The sequence below is a fragment of the Lontra canadensis genome, unplaced genomic scaffold, assembly GCF_010015895.1.
Source record: "Lontra canadensis isolate GAN:19392208 unplaced genomic scaffold, GSC_riverotter_1.0 scaffold134, whole genome shotgun sequence".
NCBI classification, from domain to species: domain Eukaryota; kingdom Metazoa; phylum Chordata; class Mammalia; order Carnivora; family Mustelidae; genus Lontra; species Lontra canadensis.
Window position 1 is genome coordinate 908,107 of NW_022631128.1, and position 16,630 is coordinate 924,736.

At 39.7% G+C, this 16,630-nt stretch overlaps 1 protein-coding gene across 7 annotated transcripts in view; it reads left to right on the forward strand.

The window, feature by feature from the left end:
• The window catches only part of JADE3 (jade family PHD finger 3), a 133,002-nt gene that overhangs the window by 45,330 nt on the left and 71,042 nt on the right, over positions 1–16,630 (forward strand). The window contains exon 1 of one of the 7 annotated variants that reach the window (XM_032842896.1): positions 14,060–14,072. The exons of the other annotated variants lie outside the window; for them this stretch is intronic. The gene's annotated coding sequence lies outside the window, so the exon portion shown is untranslated. Of the gene's footprint in view, positions 1–14,059; positions 14,073–16,630 lie in introns of those variants that run through there. 7 annotated transcript variants of the gene reach the window in all.

Consider the following 16,630-nt stretch of genomic DNA (forward strand, 5'->3'; position numbering starts at 1 on the left):
CATGATTTTGAAAAACCCATGCTAGCTGCTAGTGACTATTTCTTTTTCTTTTTCAAATGCTTATCCAGCCAATGTTTTGTTAATCTGGTCTAGAATTGAGTTTGGAGTGCGATTCACACTTTTTATTTGTAACGATTATATTCCATGCCTTGGAAAATAAGGGGGATTTTTGTCTCTCTCTAGTCTGTTGGGAGGTCTGGTTTCTGTGAGTTTTCATAGATGAGAGGAAGTGATTCTGCTGTCATAACTGCAAATAGTTTGTTAGCCCTATGGAGAGGAACAAGGTGGTTTTTAGGGTTATGACTAGCCAGGATGCCTGTGTTCTATTCTCCAGCTAGGTGTCGTCTTCTCCCTGCACCACCAGAACCAAACCTGTTCATAGTTTGAGGAACGATGAGGATTCCCTAGGCCTATATCTCTGGTCATTACAAGTTAGGCTTGCTGATGGCCTTTCTCTTTTTCTTTGGGACTAACTACATGTCTAATTCCAGTTATTATGTTTGTATTAGAATTCTTAGTTACATGTGTCAGAATCCCAACTCAGCAAGAAACAAAAAGAAAGTCTACTGGTAAATGACTAGTCCCTGGACTGCTGCTTGTAGGTATGGCTGTATCCTCACCGCAGTCCTGGATCTCCTCTCAGCTTTGCTTTCCTCTGAGGTAGTTTCACTCCCAGACAGGCTGTCTGCAGCAGATGCAGTGCTTCTTTCCCAGTACTTCTGTCAAAACCCTGGGATGACCCATTGATAGAGCCTGGGTCCTGTGCCTTAGACCCAGAATGTGTATATTTGTTAGGGAGGGAGGGACAGAGTTGCCCTCACCCAGACCACATGGACTGAGAGTGAACCCTCACTCATTCCTCTTTCATACATTTACTGAGTGCCCACTATGTGATAGGTACCATGTTAGACTCAGCAGTTAACACTGAATAACACAGGCGTAGTCTCTGCCTTCTTGAAGTGTGTAAGTGTAAAAAAGTGGACTTTAACGTGCTGACGGCAATAGAGGAGAAGTTACTGGTCCTGGAAAGCAAATGACAGGGGTTCTGGTATACTCTGGGGCAGGTGAGCAAAGGTTGCCCTGCGGAGGTGTCGTTTGGATTGAAATCTGGCCTGAGTAGGAGTTAGATGCTGAAGTAGGTAGGGTGAGGATAAACAATGGGTGGGTAAAGGGATGAATAGTATGTACAGAGCCTTGGAAATAGAAGGAGAAAGCATATTCCAGGTACTGAAATAAGATCAGAATGGCTGGATCACAGAGAGTGAGGGGGCAGAGAGGCATAGGTGGGCCAGAGGATTAGGTTGGCACCTCTTCTAGCAAGGCCACGTGGCTTGTAAGATGTTTGGAAGCCATGCAAAGTTTAAGCAGGGAATCAAAGTGATTAATAACCCTGGTCCATGTTGGTAACCCATTTCCTGAGATACAGCTTAGTCTAGTTAATTAACAAGCCAAGATCACCCACCTGATTGGGATTTAAATCTAGACATACCACAACATCTGTCATGTGTCCAGACCTGGCTCAGGCATTGCCTCTCCCAAGAAGTGGTCCTCATTGCCCCTTCCTTTTTGCCACTGGGAGGGGGTAGGTGTTTCTCCATTCCTGTTCCCCTTAGTATCTTGCTCAGAGAACTCTCATGATTTTGTTTCCCCCATCCAGGTCTGGACAGGATTTGTTGGTGCCTGCCCAGGCTAATGATTGGCATCTGTGCAAAAAAGTATCATAGTGGACCTGACTTTGAAAGGCCTGCTTATAAGGTTGTCCCTTGGTGGGCATCTGGGAACTTGATTTTCAAGAGGGTTCCCACCATTCCCAGAACTGATTGATAAAGGTGGCTCATTGTGCCTGAACTGTTGATACAAACAACGTGGTTTCTGCTAAACACCTGCTTTCCTTCTTGGGAGTCTGGAATTTGGGTATTTGCCAGTCAGAGCGTGTCTGTGTAACAAGCCTCCAATCAAAATCTGGGCACTGAGTCCCTAATGAGCTTCCCCTAGTAGACAGCGTTTCACATGTGTTGTCACAACTCGTTGCTAGGGAGATTAAGTGCATCCTTGTGTAACTCCACTGGGAGAGGACTCTGGGAAGCTTGTGCCTGATCTCCCTTGTATTTCATGTAGTGTGCATTTTCCCTTTGCTGATTGTGCTTTGTATCTTTTCACTATAGTAAGTTGTAGCCAAGAGTATGATTATATGCTGAGTTCTGTGGGTCTTCCTAGTGAATCACAGAAGTTGGAGGTGTTCTTGGGGACCCCGACATAGTACCCTTGCAAACCATTGTTAAATATTTGTTCAATACTTATTAAAAGGAGAGAGTGAGCCTGGTGAAGAACCAGGGCCCAGAAATGTGCTCTCTGGTGGTATCACTGACTCCTTTTGAGCAGTCGGCTTTGGCCCTAAACCTGTACTTCCACTTACAAAATTGGAGCAGTGGAAGGGTTTTACACTAAGGACTATCACAATCAGATTTGCATTTTGGAAAGAATAAATGCCCAAGAATCATCAGGAAATGTTGTGAGGAGAGTTTGTTCTACCAGATCAAAATTTACTACAAAGACACTATAATAAAAATGGTGTGGTAATGAACTAGCAATTTGAGCTAACACCCAGGTTTCCCAAATTCCAACCCAAGGTCTTTCATCAGATCTTTATTGAGTTATTTGATAAATCCTGTAAGAGTGAACATGTGAGACTCAGTTCCCTCTCAGCTTTACTTCTGAGACAGGTCCAGGCAAAAATGAACATCACTTCACTGTCTGCAACAGAATCTTCTGAACCTGTTTTTAGGTGATTGTAATGCTGTTAACTGTCAAAGTAGGAATGTGGGGTTTTGAATTCAGAACCTGGGCAAAACAGTAAGAACATTTTACCAGTCTCCTGTGAATTACTGATATTTCAAATCACTGCATATGAGTAGCTTAGGAGCAATTTTGGCACTTTTGATTGTTATAGTTTTTCAGTTGGTGGAAATGAAATTTTCCTGTTTCCACAATCTGCCACCATTGTTTTGTCTCTCTTTGCATGTCAGGGATGATGTTTCCTAAGGGACAACTTAATTAGACCATGCAATAATCTGCTTGGGGAACTAGAGAAAATCAGTTATTTAAAACACACTGGATGAAAGATCTTATTAAAAAAAAAAGACTTTTGAAAGAGGAAAACATCCTGTACTGAGGGAACAGAGGTGGGATGATGGAGTTTTGCTGTCCCTGTTTTGCATTTCTAACCGTAAACTTGAAAGCACAGGATCTTCTGACCATTGGAGCTGAAATTATGTATTCAGTGTTTCTCATGAAATAACATTTACCATTAAAAGAAGATTACATTTATACTTGTCTTGGGTAATTCTAAAAATTTCTGTGCAGAAAATTCTAAAAATTTTAATGTGGAAAATTCACCAGCTCAAGACCCACACAAGCACACAAAAGCATTACATTGATTACACGTCTGTGTATTGGCTGATTCCTGAAATGGTGTCTCAGAAGGATTAAAATTGAGCCTCTGTTCTGAGCACGTGGTGTTGACTGTAGCCTGGGAGTGTGCCAGTTAGTCGCAGCACCTGCGCCTCCTCATAGGGTCCTGTTGCGGCTGCCCAGGAAGATGGAGGGTAATTGCCTCACCACTCCAGCCACACATGCAGAGTTAGGAATCCTGCTTATGAGGATTCTCCTGCTCTGACCAAAAAGAGACCCAGAGAGTAGCCAGCTGTCTGCAACTCTGGGGCAGGAAAAGCAGAAGAAATGAGGATAAAATCAAGCCCCCCCCCAACCCACATGTAATAATAATGATTAGATGCCTTTTCATCAACAGCCTTCCCTTACATTAAACAACATTCAGGAATCCTGGGTGTGATGGCCTATTTGCAGTGTGCAAATGGAACATGGGAAGAGGGTGCTCAGATCTGACCTAGAAATTTGAGATGTAGCTGGAGAGACCTAATACCCCACTGGGGACTCACAGGCCAATTACCTTGAGTCTGGTAAGTGGAATACAACTCCTAAAGGAAACTAGGTGTTTTGAACTAAGAAATTATGTATATGTACAGGCAAGGCTTTGTGTATTTCTTTTCTTTATTTATTATAAGTCCTCAAAAGTTTGTAAGAATTGAGATTGTCCAGAGTGTGTGAGGGCTTTGAGGCCAAAGGAAGATTTCTTCTCTTTTTTTATTTCTTTTTGTTCATGAGCAAAATTCTGAAGTATTAGGTTGAATGATATAAAATTGCTGATACTCAAAACCTTTTGACCTACAACAATGGCAGTTTCATGCGGTTTGACCAAATATTAACTAATTTCACCACACAAATGCTTTGAAAATATTTCTAGTTTACTACTGTAGTAATCTTAACTTCATCAGAGGGGCAAGGATCTCATAAATTCTTAGTCTTTATAGTTTATAATAACTTGTGACATATCCATCACTGATCAGACTAGCGTTTCTTTTAGCAGTTCTACAAAGATATAATTGATACACAAAAACTGCGTATATTCAGTGTGTACAACTTGATGAATTGGGATATATATATATATACCTGTGAAACCATCACCACAATCAAGGTAATAGACCTATCCATCACCTCCAAAAGTTTCCTTGTTCTCTTCTTTTGTGTTACACTTAAAATGAGATCTATCCTGTTAAATTTTTACATGTACAATATAGTATTCTTCATAGGCACTATGTTGTACAGCAGATCTTTAGAATTTATTCATCTTATATAACAAACTTTATATTCATTGAACGGTAATTCCCCATTTCCTCTTCCCCACAGCCCCTGTATTCTCTGTTTCCATGAGTTGAACTACTGTAGATAGCTCCGTGTAAGTGGAATTGTGCACTATTTGTCCTTCTGTGACTGGCTTATTTCACTTAGCATGATGTCCTCCAGGGTCATCCTTGTTGTGAATGGTAGGATTCCCTTCTTTTTAAAGGTTGAATAATATTCCATTGTATGTATATGCCACATGTTCTGTATCCATTCATCTGTCGATGGACATTTGGGTTGTTCCCATATCTTGACTCTTACACATAATGCTGCATGGGTGTGCAGATATCTCTTCAAGATCCGAACCTCCGTTCTCTTGGGTATTTATGACCAGCAGGTATATGAAAATGTGCTCAACATCACTAATCATCAGGGAAATGAAAATCAAAACCATAACGGGCTATCACCTCACACCTGTTGGGATAGCTATTATAGATATTTTTTAAAGATAAGTGTTGGTGAGAATGTGGAGAAATTAGAACCTTGTACACTGTTGGTAGGAATGTAAAACGTTGCAGCCACTATGGAAAACAGTATGGAGATCATAAAAAAAATAATTAGAACTACTAAATGATCTAGCAATGTCACTTCTAAGTATATATCTAGAAGTATTACTCGTTTGTAACTTGGATATTTTGAGAGAGAAACCCAGAAAAGTCCAGAATTCCCAAGGCCTGCTGTCTTAACTTCAGTGACATAGTGTCTAGGTAGACTAGAGTAGGTCTAGGTAGACTAGAGTAGCCTGCAATTTTAGTTTGTTTCTGGCTCAGTACCTGATTGACTGGGACTTCATAGGCAGTCAGTAAGCATGACTACAAATCAATTGCTATTCCAGTGTTTCCTGACTTTATCCTCAAAAATGCATGTTGAAGGCTTACTATTTCTTCCCTTGCTTAGAATGTTTTTGGAGCTCTCCTTTTTGGAATTATCTTCAGAGCCATTTTGTAAGTAACCCAAGGAATTGATTCATTCAGTGAACATTTATTTGAGTCACATACAGTGGTGGGCAATGTATCAGGTATAGAGATAGATGACATCAACATAGGGGGCAGTCCAGGGGAGAAGTATGAGCAGATGCAGGGGTGCAAGAAAGCACCAGGACATGTGAGTAGGGAGAAGTGAGGGACTTAGCTTCCCTAGAGGAGAAACCGTGCAAGGAAAATAAGACTGGAAAGGTGAGCTCTGGCCAAATTGTGGAGTGCCTTGAATACTAGGCCTAGGAGTTTGAAATCTGCACTGTGAGCAGTAGGGAGCCATTTAAGGTTTTGTGCTTTTAAAGTTTTAACCTGCCAGCTAATAGCTGTAGAATTGGAATTATAAATCAGCCTTGCAATTTCTTTTCCCAGCTTGTGACTGACTAAAACTGGTTTTACACACCTCAATTGCATATTCACTTGAATGGACTTTGAATCACATTTGATTGTTTCCAAAAATTAAATTCATTCTCAAAGGAAAAATTTTGCTTCTGTTGACCTTATTCAAAGGAGTAGGATGCCAAAGGCACAGAGAGCAAATTAAGCAAAAAATGTCCTAAGTATTTTGAGAAATTGCACTGTTGGAACAAACATTTGCTGTCTCAGAGGGTCTCCTGGAAGTCAGCCTGGAAGTCAGCCTATAATTGGATGTGCGAATTCGGGTGGGGGTGGTCTATATGTAGTTACATGTGTGTAATTAATTTTTTGAATTGGTATCTGCCATGCCTTTACTGAAGTGCACCAAAGGCAAATAAAGAGATTGGGGATAGGGGCATGTGAGTGGCTCAGTCAGTTAAATGTCTAGCTCTTGATTTTGGCCCAGGTCATGATCTTAGAGTCCTGGTCAGCAGGGAGTCTGCTTGTCTTCCTCTCCCCCTGCCCCTCCCCCATGCTTGTGCTTTCTCTGTCTCTCGAATAAGTAAATATTTTTTAAAAAGAAGGTGGGGATTATAGCTAAAAAGAATAGGCGTTCTAATAGCAGTAAATTCTCACATTAGGAATGTGGGTTGTGTTGCTCTTTCTAGTCAACTGGTTCACTGCTGGTTGTAGGTGCCACTTACCTCTAGCCTGAGGATGTACTTTATGGCTGTCTTGGCATCGGGTAAGATGAGAGACTTGCACATGGAGTGATGCTTGTTTTATTTGTATGGGTGCTATTGCAGATTTCTTCTTTTGGGTCAGGTATTTGACCCCTCTGTGATCATGGCATTAACTTGAGCGCCATTCTCAATAAAGCCTAGCAATAGTTCCTGCTTTGGAGAATCATTCAGTGTCTGAAGTGATTCAGTGTAGTAGGTCTGAAGTGTGTGCTGAAATTTCCATTCTACAGTTTATCATTAAAAACTGCCTTCTAAATTCTGTCAGTTAACTATTGCTGTATATCTAACCTTTTCAAAAGTTAGTGGCTCAAAATAGTAATTCTTCAGTTCATTATTCTAAGAGTTAGCTATTTGGACTGTGTTCAGGTTGCGTGGTTCTGCTGTTCTTAGCTGGTCTCCCTTATGCGTGTGTCAACTACAGGTCAGCAGGGAGCTTCTGCTTTTGAGGTTGGCTGGTCAGCTGGGGCAATGGTAGGGGGAGGAGCACTGGGCTTTTCCTCTTCTTCTCCTGCAGCAGGTTAGCCCAGGCTTGTTTTCATGGTAGCTGGGCAGATTTCTAAAACTGAGTAGAAACAGCAAAACCTCTTGAGGCCAGGCCCAGAATTGGCACACCTTCACCTCTGCTGTCCTCTGTTGCCCTAAGGAAGTCACAAAGCCAGTCTAGATTCAAGGAGTGGAAAGAAGCTTCAAAGTCACCTTGAAAGGGCATAAATAAAGAAAAAGGTAGAGAATTGGGGCCATTTTTGCTATTTATCACATAAATATAGATTACTCTTCTTAAAGGCTTCAGTTAATTCTGTAACATTTTAAAAAAACTCATATGTTCTGTATGTTCAGATTTAAAGGCTGCTCAGTAACAAATAGGAAAGTATTAAAATTGCTCACAAGTCAGGGCCTTGATTATAGTCCTTTTGTAAAACTGATATTTTTTTGAAACTCGGATGCTCTCATACCTGAATGTGCCTTACATTTTAAGCCAGAGTCATTAATTCTGGATCCTTGGTACTAAATGATGTGAAGACCATAAATGCAGGTTTAAAACACAGCTGCAGATTTTTTGACACTACTTTCATCTGGAAACAGGGCCTGTGTGCCCTTCCAGTGAGATCTGGGTTGACTTGTGACTGCTTCATCCAATCTAGTAGAGTATAGGACTTCTGAGGCTTAGTCATAAAACGCAGTGCAACTTCTGCCTTGTTCACTAGAATATTCATGCTGGGACTCCTGAACTGCCACGTAAATAGTCTGACTACCCTGACCACGTCTGATGGAGAGGTCTTATGTGGGCGTGTTGGAGATGGTGTCTGCTAAGCCAAGTCATTCCTCTCAAAGGTGCCAGATAAGTGAAGAAGCCTCCAGATGATTCCAGCTGTTTGTCTTCCGAGCTGAGATTCCAGACATCTTAGAGTAGAAAAAAAGCCATTCCTGCCATGCCTTATCTGAATTCCTGACCCACAGAATTTGTGAGATGATAAAATGGGGGTTGCTTTATGCCACTCTTGTTTTGCAGTGGTTTGTTACACAGCAGCTGATAACTAGAATAGCATAAATGAATGGGTATGACTGTATTCCAATAAAACCTTATTTATGGACACTGAAATAAGAATTTTACATAATTTTTACATGTCATGAAATATTATTCTTCTTTTGATTTTTTTCAACCATTTAAAAATACAAATGCCACTCTTAGCTTATGGGCTATAACGAAAACAAGCAGTGAACTAGATTTGGCCTAGGGGCTGTAGCTTGTTGAACACTGATCTGAAAGATTATGTAGTGCTTGTAAAATTTAGACCTAAGGGCTTCTGGTCAAGTTGGCTCTGATTTTCATACTCCAAACTCCTATCTCCTTTCTAAACAAAGTGATAATAAATAAAATGAAAATTAGAAAGACGTATCTGTGATCAAGAAAAGTAAATCTCTGGACCAGAAACAGATCAAACAGTCAGTAGAGACTGTTAGTCATGGGCCTCTAATTTCTGATGTGCTGGACTCTAGATCCCAGAAAAAGCAGAGAGATGTCTGGAGATGGTATTTCTGTAGGTAATGGGGATCAAAACTTTCAATGAATGGAGGAAATGATCCCTAGCTGTGAAGTCAAGGGTTGCCCATGAACAGAGAGAAAAAGATGTTACTTCTATTCAGAGGGACAGGCAAGAGAGCAGAGAGAGACTCAGGGCCAGAGACAAATGTATTATCAGCTTACTGTCTAAATCTGTACCTTTCTCCCTCTTGATAGGATGGGACTGAGAATCCTGGGAGGAAGCACCTCTCAATGGAGAGGGTGAATGCAGGAGGGAAATGAACTGTCTCCAAGGTTAGCCTGCAAACTAAAATTTCAGAGTAAGGACAGTTATCCAAATTAGCAACCAACAAAATGAGAGTCATTTTACTCCTACTCCCAATGAGATTCATTTTAGAATGACTTTAAAGTTCAGGATTTTTAAGGAGATGAAGGAAAAATAACATCCATTACATCAAAAAATCTAGCCCATGCCTGGTAGGAACTCATATTCTAGTTGGAAATTAAAAAAAAAAAATATATATATATATATAGTTATCTATATAGATGTTATACATATATATATATATATATATATGTTATGTATATAGTTATCTATATATATAGTTGGTTACAGAACAGTCTAAGTTAGTGATGGTCCTCTACCCAGGCCATTCCTAGGGCATACTGCTGTTAGGATCATCAAGGTATGGCTGAGTCAGACAGGGGAGGCTTTTTAGAGAGGTGACATGGTTTCTAAGCCTTGTAAGGATGAGTTTATAAGTTCCCAAGTGAGGAAGTAAGAAGAGGACCTTCCAGGCAGAAGAGATGGTATGATCATAGAAAGCATATGGGTGAGAAGCCGCATGGGGATGGGAACTCTAGAGGTTGTGTTGCTAGAGCATAAAAGCAGGGCAGTGTGGTGAGAGAGAAAGCTGCAGAATGCGGTGCAGCTTGATTGTGGAGGACCTTGTTGGCTTTTGTGAGGACCTTAATAAAGGTCTAAGGACAAAGGGAAGCCATTGAAGTCTCTCAGAAGTAAAGGGACATAGTCCAATTTGTGTTTCAGATAAGTCTCTGGCAGTTGGGTAGAAGGTAAATTTGAGGGCAACAAGATCAGGAGTCCTAAGACCAGTTGGTTAGGAAACTGCTATCATAGTCCTGCTTTAGGACATGGTTAGGTCCCAAACTAAGAAAATGAAGGTTAAAATGGGAATATTGATATAGAATTTCAGAGGTTAACTTAGTAGGACTTGATGACTGATCCAGGGTGAGAGAAGAGAAAGAATTTAGAGATTTTTCTGGGCTTTGTGAAGGCACAAAGGAAGGTGCCAATGGAGACCACTGGAAGGGAGGAAGAGCCAGTGGCCTTGGTGTTAATCACCTTCTAGGTCCATATGTATGGCTGGCAGGGGTTTGGGATTTGTTCTTTTTTTTTTTCCTCCCTCTTCCCCTCCCTCTTTCTTTCCTTTGTTTCCTTCCTTAGAGCCATAACCATGTGTGTAGTATAGGACATTTTGAGGAAACACCATCCCTTATGAGATGGTTAGAGGAAGAAAAGGATATTAGGGAGCAACACAGGGAATGCAGAAAAAAAAAAAAAACCAAGGCAGTTGTTTCAAGAGCAGTGGTGGGAAGGAAGGAGGGCGAAATCAGCATGTCAAATGTAGAAGGTACTTAGAGATGAAGGCTCGGAAAAATGCCCAAACTGGTGACTTTTTCAAGAACTCTGCTAGAAGTGACTAAAAGTGAGGAGGAGAAGAGAAACCATAGACTACTTTTTGAGGAGTTTGCAAGAGAAGGGAAAGAAAGAAATTAGGTATTACATAGAGAAAAATGGTGTAGGGTCAAGAGAGAGTTTGGGGATAAAGGTAGGGAGATATCTGAACCTGGTATAAACCTAGTATAAAGGCAGAATTAGGAAGTTAAAAGGCAGATTTTTTTCTGTTCATAGAAAGTTATTTCTTCATATAGAGCAGTCTAAAAACTGAAATGGATTGCCTTGTTAAATAGTGTGCTCCCTCACTGAGTGGTCAGGTAGGGGTGAGATGGTTTTTGGCGAACTGTATTGAAAGATATATTGGTGAATGCCTTTGGGTTTTTTAGCCTCTGTTCAATTCTCAACAGTTTGCCCAAAGTTGTTTTAAGCATTATAAACTAATGAGTTAATCTGTGGACTTGTCTTGCCTGGCAGCTTTCCATAGACTCGTCAGATCAATGTGCCAAGTTAATTTTTGTGCCTTTGATCTTGAAGGATGAAATTAGACTGCTGATTCTCAGATAACAAAATATTGAGGCTTAGTGTCCAGGAAAGTTTCATCACTATGACAATCAACCATGGTCTGGACATAATAGATAATTTTGACAAGGGTAGTCCCTTTCCATATGCAGCAACAATGAGTTTTATTTCAAGTTTTTGAGAGTTTAATATTTTATCTGTCCATTTTTTTTTCAAACACTGTTACTCGGAATGATCAAAATAGCACTGAGATGATAGGAGAAATGGCTAGAGAGGAAAAACCTGTTTCTTGTTTTTCTGTGATTCATATTCCTATATGAATACTTTTAATTTACATGAAGTTTGGTTTCCTAGGGCCAAGAGGAGATAATTAGTTTCCATCCATGCTCTCTAGTCCTTATCTTAGATCGTTTAGTGATCCCTTTGGTTAGCATTTAAAACAGTTCAGGGGTAACCTTTTGCAGTTTTGTCTCAAATGACTACTTACCTGTATCCAAATCTGGCTTCCTGGGGCACTGAAGCATGAACGGCATAAATGACTGAACACAACTAATTCTCAGAAAGCCACATTTTAGTCAGTACTTTCCAGCTTTCTCACTCATCATTTCTTTTACAGAACTAACAAGTGGTAGAACTAATTAATTAGAATTTTATTCCTTCTCAAGTTATACATTTTAAATTCTCTCTGTTAACCTTTTGAAAATGCCAGTAAGTAGTAAAAATAATTAAAATCCAGACAGGGAAAGTAGAAAATGCAAACACTGGAAGAAGAGTTCCTATGCCTAAGAAAAACCAGGAGCACCAGGTATGGTGAATATTTATCTTTTAAGGAAAAATAATTACATCATTGTTACCAACTGATTTTCTTTGTTACCAGCTGGGGGGCAGAGAGGGATTCACTCTCCAGTGATGTTCAGGCCTGTGAAATTTACCTATTTCTTAGCCCTTTCTTTCCTTCTGGGAGAGTGCAGTAAGTGAAAATCTCACAAGTCCTCAAGTTGATTCTTTTCCTTTATTAAATAATATTAAGCATTAACTTAATATTCTCCAGCTATAGTAGGAACATGAGTAAGATGGCCTTTTTATCATGTATTTCCTTTTTTAATAGTTAATTTTTTATTTTGAGATAATTTTTTAAAATAAGAGATTTTGAGATAATATGTCTAAATTTAGAGAGGAGTTGCAAAAATAGTAGAATGAGCAACCTTGCTGTTCCAGACAAGATGGAATAGACACATTTTATTCTATTCCATTTAAATATAATATACAGGTAGTTTACAAGTAAGTGGATACAAAAAAGGTATACCATGCAAACACCTTCAAAAGAAAGCTGGAGTGGCTATACTAATTGTGGATAGATAGACATCAGAGCAAAGAAAATCACCAGGGACAAGAGGAGCGCTACATAATGATTGAAAGGGTGAATCCATCCAGAAGACACAGCAGTCTTAAATGTGTATCCATCAAATAACAGAGCTTCAAAGTACATGAGGCAAAACTCAGCATAACTGATTTGAGAAACACAAATTCATAGAGTTGGGAACTTCAGTGCCCCTTTCAGGAACCGATAGAACCACCAGACAAAAGAAAATCAACAAGGTTATGAAAGAAATACACTACCAGTCCGCCAGATCTAATTGACATAGAATGCTCTACAACGGCATAATATACTTACTTTTCAAGTACATGTGTAACTAACGTTCACCAAAATAGACTGTAGCTCAATCCATAAAATAAACCTCAACAAATATAAGAGTTGAAATCATGCAGAGTATATTCACTGACCATAATGCAATCAAACTAGAAATCAGAAAGAAGAAGGCTACCAAAAGTTTTCAAACACTTGGAAACTAAATAACATACTTCTCATTAATCTATGGGTAAAGGAGGAAGTCTCTAGGGAAATTGAAAAAAAAAAAAAGGATACATTTCCCTGAATGAAATGAAAACACAGCATATCAAAATTTGTAGGATGGGGGCTCCTGGGTGGCTCAGCGGATTGAGCCTCTGTCTTCAGCTCAGGTCATGATCTCAGGGTCCTGGAAACGAGCCCTCATCAGGCTTGAGAGCCTGATGCTCAGTGGAAAGCCTGCTTCTCCCTCTGTGCGCTCTCTCATCTCCCTCTCACTCTCTTTCTCAAATAAATAAATAAAATCTTTAAAAAACAGTTTGTAGGATGTAGCTAAATAAGTACCAAGTGGGAAATTTATGACACTAAATGCTTGCTTATATGAGGAATGAGTGAAAGATCTCAAATAATCAAGGCGTCAACCTCAAGATAATGAGGAGGGGGAGAGGAAAATAAACTCAGAACCAACGGTGGAGGAAGGAAACAATAAAGAAAAGAGAAGTTCAGGTAGTTGAAAACAAAAACAGTAGAGAGAAACAATGAATCCAAAAGCTGGTTCTTTGAAAAGAGAGATTCTGACTTAATTGATAATGGGTGCAGTTTGGGCATTGGGGTTTTTATAAGCTCCCCCAGATGATTCCAGTGGGAAATGGGGATTGAGAACCTCTGCTGAGGAGGCTAGATATGTTTTCTTGGGGCTTAACTTGTGTTGGCATCTGTGGCCCAGTCCTTTTCTTCTGAGGAAGATTTGTAGCTATTTCATTTTCCCTCACTTTTTGTTGCCCTCAAAGTCAGTACTGACTTATATGTCAATTTGCATGTCTGACTGCTCCTTTGCCATAGGCATTGCTCTAACCGGAGGTGAGGGTTTAACCTCAATCCCCCTCTACTTCACCCTCAACCAATTTGATTGATTTTGGGATTAACACTGAAAACCCTCCCTGATTGGTTTGTCGCACATCACTGGTTACCAGTTATGGGCTGTGATCACCCAAGCCATTGTGACAGTGTGTCTAGTGCACCTGGTCCTGTGACCCTGGTCTTGAGGGAGCCAAAGGACTTGGTTTCTCAGTTCTGGTGGCCAGTGCAGTGCCCGCCCTCTAGTAGCACAGTATTAACTGTTGGTGTGCAGTGGATTTGAACTTGCTCAGTAAGTTTGGGATTGTTTCTGTTTTTCTGACCTTATATGTACGGCTTACATGCCTTTTATTGTAACGAAAACCTGGGATAAAGGTTATTTTTCCTCCTAATAAACTCTGATGATCACTTTAAATTGGGTAGATGTTATAAATGTACTAGGGGTACATGTGAGCAAAAATCTCAATGTGGAAGCAACTCACAGCAGCAGATGAGACATATTGGAAACTGCTATTTTTAAAAATTGTTTGTGTTTCTATCTGGAGAATTGTGTATTTCATAGTAAAAGCTATTCTTATTGATTTACTTTATTCTTAAGAAGTCTTATTTGCAAATGGTATTTTATCTTTAAAAGATTCATGTTTTGTACATATATCTCTTTTTATTCTTAAAATGCCAAGCCTTGCTTATTTGGGTAGTTGAAATTGTTGAATATATGTACATAAATTAAAAAGAACATGTACTGCTAATTTAAAAAAAAAACATACTGGAAATGGGGCTTTTTTCCCTTAAAAGGCATAAAGCATTTTAATTTAGAAAGGACTACGACCATTAAAATCTGTCAAGATAATATCACAGAATAGGCCACCCAGGCTGAAACCTTCCAGTGAGGTCTGTATCAGACAAACAGTGGGCTGAGAGATTAAGGTGGGGGTGATGTTAGGAGAGTGATAATTCAATTGTAGACACTTCTGATTTTCAATATTCTTTTTTTCATTAAAATGTTTCTTGGGGTGCCTGGGTGGCTCAGTCTGAGAGCATCTGACTCTTGATCTCAGCTCAGGTCTTAATCTCAGGGTCATGATTCAAGCCCTGCATTGGGCTTCCTGCTGGGCATGGAGCCTACTTTAAAAGAATTAAAATTAAATAAATAAATATTTATAAATATTTATATATGTGTTTTATATTATAATATTTATAAATATTATAAATAATAAATATTTCTTGTAGTTTAGACCAGAGGTTGACAAGCTATGGCCTGCAAGTCAGATCTAGCCTGCCACCTTTTTCTGTGTGGCCTGTGAGCTAGGAATGGTTTTTACATTTTTAAGTGGTTAAAAAATGAAGAATAATATTTCATGACATGAAAATTATACGAAATTCAAATTTCAGTATAATAAAGTTTTATTGGAGCGGAGCCATCCTCATTTGTTTATGTACTGTCTGTGACTGCTTTCATGCTACAATGGCAGATTTGAGTAGTTGCAACAGAGACCATATGGTTCATAAAGCCAAAAATATTTGCTAGCTGGTCCTTTCCAGAAAGAGTTTACTGAACCCTGATTTAAACTTCCTTCCCAGCCTGGCCTTTCTATGCAAGATGATTCCTACTCAGGATGTTTGATATCCCCAAATAATCTGTTAACAAGTCTATATATTGAAGAGGGTAAGCCTGCTTCCTGGCAATAGAGGTAACTGTGGCTGACATGGAAATACTTCTCTGAGTGGCAGGAGCCTACCCAGATAAATCTGTACTTTCTTCTTTTTTCTTTAATGCATTTTGAGGGCTTTGGAAAAGAGTTGACCTCCAGATTCCTCATCTGGTCACAGGGATCTCATGAGTCACATGACATGTCTTTCTTTTTAAAAACAAGGTTTGAAATGACACATACATACACACACAATCACTGAGACGGAGGTAGTTGTCTTTTAGAAAGTACATAAAAGTTCATCTACTCCAACTTCTGGTATCTCTCTCTCTCTCTTTTTAAGAATTTTATTTATTTGACAGAGAGAGAGAGACAGCGAGAGAGGGAACACAAGCAGGGGGAGTGGGAGAAGGAGAAGCTGAGCAGGGAACCCAAAGCAGACTCCATCCCAGCACCCTAGGATCATGACCTGAGCCGAAGGCAGATGCTTAACGACTGAGCCACCCAGGCGCCTCTGGTATCTCTTTTTTCAAGACAAAGATTTGTTGGGGATGAGGAGAAGCAGTAAAATATGTAGGCTATGTTCTTTTTCTTATTTTTTTGTTTACTCAGTTCCTAGATAGATATTTATGGCTTTAGTCACTGGACTACTGAAATGTGGTAGAGAAGAAAGATATGCGAGGTGAACAGACTTGAAGGGAAGTTTTGTTTCCACAACATTGCATCAAAGCAGTGTGGTGGATAAATTTTGTAGAGAATTAAACCATAGGCAGTAGACTCAAATGGCTTCAACGTGGAGTTTAGTATTGTTTTCCCCAAAGCAGACCTAATCAGCTCAAGAAACATATTTATAGCATTCATGATTTCTGTTGAAGGAAGACTTTAGGAGGTTCTTTGCCCCCATGGGCAGGACTTGACCCTTAAGGATATAAGAAGAATTCTGCTCTGGTCTGACTAGTGACCTAACTCAAATGTCTGTCTCTCTTCAGGGCTCTGGAGGATATTTTCCTGAAAGCCTAAGGGAGCTGGACTTACAGATGTTTCTTTACTTAAGGATTACTTCCAAATACCATCATGAATTTATCCACCCTGATTTTATCTCAGTCCTTCTTGAACCTGTTTACATTTTCATTCTGTTCTACTTCTTGAGCTGATGAGTTCTCTAAGTTCCCTAAGCATTGCTCAAAGTCCTGCTTTCTTT